Consider the following 2,840-nt stretch of genomic DNA (forward strand, 5'->3'; position numbering starts at 1 on the left):
GACATCATGCTTGGGAGGGTGGAGGGACAGCACAGGAGGGGAAGACCCTCTATGAGATGGATTGATTCAGTGACTGGGGTAATCGGGATGGATGTGTCAGAGGCGGTGCGGTTGGCGCAGGATAGAGCAGGGTTTAGGGCTGTTGTGCATATGGTCGCTATGAGTTGGAAATGACTCGACGGCACATAACAACAACAACAACATGCCTAACATTGTGAAGAATGGAAATTACAGAATGGTTAACTGTACTTACAAAAAATCTGCAAGTATATCAAGAAGTAATCACTTAAACAGAACAAAGACATAATAAATGGTTTAAAACCAAGAAAGATTTGTGCCAGGGTTGTATCTTATTCACTCTGTGTGCTGAACAAATAATTCTAGAAGCTGAACAATACGAAGAATATTGCATCAGGATTGGAGAAAGATTCATCAACAACAGTACTGTGCAAACAGCACAATCTTGCCAACTATAAGTGATGAGGGCTTGGTGCACTTACTGAAGAACAACTATATCATTTTTACAATCAGGAAAGAGCCTTCCATCATAATTTATACATACCTACCAGTTTACAGTGCGCTCAGAGTCCTGTGAGATAACGTATGGGTAAATATTTTTAATCTATTGAGTCCATTCTTATTTGAAGTAAAGGGTGAATTTTTCCAGAAATGTTTTAAAATTTCTGTTTTATATATTCCAGAATATTTTCACCTAGCCCTAGTTCAGAACTGAACTCTTTATGAAAAAGATAATGTATTTATATTTTCTCCAGTAAATGTGATCGTTACAGAGCAATATTTTCATATTTTCTTTTAAAATTATCATCACTTTTTTTGTCATCGAACTGAAATAAACCCATAGCTGACCCTCCATCCCGTTTTCAGAGGTGAGTGGGAGAAGATTGCCCATCCTTCCATGCGCCTTCAGAATCACAATGCAGCTTCTTACCACTAAACCACCAGAGCTCCTTGGCAATAATAACAATGTATAGGATATCTCAGTTTACCATAAACTTTAATCAATCAATTTGCTTATTTATCAAGCTTTGAAATCAAGCAGGAAAAGTATAGGATGTATGAAGGCACAGTAGGTTCAAACATGGAAAAATGGCATGATGAGAGAGATATTTAGGGTGTTGGTCCTAGAATCAAAATGCAGAATTGACAAAGTTTATAGAGACTCTTTTAGAACTTTCAGCTTGGATAGAATGCAACTCCATAGCAAACAATGAGTGTAATGGCAGTGGGAAATAAAAGCAAAAACAGTAATAACAGGATCTGCTAATATATTATGGCAAGGAATTAATCAGCTTATACTTCATTGCTAACACAATTAGAATCTCCCAAACAGTTTACCCCCAGCTTTCAAGTAAATCACAAACAGTTACCCACCAGGATTTGGCTACACCAAGCGAAAGTCTCACTCACAGGTAGGACCAGACCAACTTTTAAATACAAAGCCCCATAGGACTTATTCAACTAAACAGCAAGTTAACAACAACAAAAACAACTATGGCAAGGAGTAGAGAATGTAAGATAAGAATCCTTCAGTTTATGTAAATTGAAAAATCTGAAAGAATAACATAAAAGTAATAAAAATATTTCCTATAACATGGGCAACAAACTGGAACATAGGACATCTCATTTTTTAAGATATTATGAAAAGAATAATATTCCTTACAAACAACAATTTAAACATATGTGGACTTTATATACAAAAGAAACAAACAAAAATAACCATAAATGGCTTTGCAAAGCCAAGTAAAAGCAATCTGGGCTATACTAGCATTTAGAATGTTACTATGGCTACTTAAGTTCCATAGCACATCTTCTTGCCTCACAGCTCACACAACAGTAACTGTTCTGAAATGTGAAGGATTATTTATTTATACTTGCTTTCATTCTCACAAGGAATTATTGGTTAAGTAAAGTTGAATTCAGTGCTTGGTCACTCAAAATGTAGAAATCTCCCCTGTGGGTATTATAGCATAATTCAGGTTAAGATTCCAAGATTGACTATCATATCTACTTGGTTTGGTTATTTAATACATCAAAGTTTCAATCTCCCTGCAATGAAAATCAGCATAGAAACCTGAGAGAGTGCCTCCAAAAAGTGACTTTATATGTCAAGCAAGCAAGGGACAGACTAACTCTGAAAGTTCAGGCTGCCTGAGGCCACTTCTGAGGAAAGAAAGACAAGGAAGGAGAAATACAAAAACAACACATAACCACAGGACTTCAGAGGTCAGAATAATTCTAGTGTTTTTTTTTAAAAAAAATACTGTTTTGTATTAGAAATGAATGGTTTGGAGAAGCTGAACAGGGGAAAAGGTAAGATTTAAAAAAATACAAGACAATAAAGGGTGTAAATGGAGCAAGGGGAGTATGGAAACAGCAAAGTCTGACTTTTACTAAGTTCACAAAGGGAACTGTCCCCGTCAATAACATTCACCGTACAAAATTAATCTCTATAGGTTCAGACATGGTTCCCCACACTCTTGCACATATTTCTGCTAACCAGCACCAATCCTAACCACTCCACTGGGTCGAAAATCCATTGTAATAACTGTTGTTTGTTGTTGTTGTTGTTATGTGCCGTCGAGTCGTCTGTGACTCATAGCAACCCTGTGTACAACAGCCCTAAACTCCGCTCTGTCCTGTGCCAATCGCACTGTCTCGGACACTCCCATCCCAATCATCCCAGTCACTGAATCAATCCACCTCATAGAGGGCCTTCCTCTTCTGTGCTGTCCCTCCACCCTCCCAAGCATGATGTCCCTCTCTAAGGACCGGTCTCTCCTCACAACATGTCCAAAGTATGTTAGACAGAGCCTCAGAAT

Source organism: Elephantulus edwardii, unplaced genomic scaffold, assembly GCF_000299155.1.
Source record: "Elephantulus edwardii isolate Elephantulus edwardi_28Jun2011 unplaced genomic scaffold, EleEdw1.0 scaffold00147, whole genome shotgun sequence".
NCBI classification, from domain to species: Eukaryota; Metazoa; Chordata; class Mammalia; order Macroscelidea; family Macroscelididae; genus Elephantulus; species Elephantulus edwardii.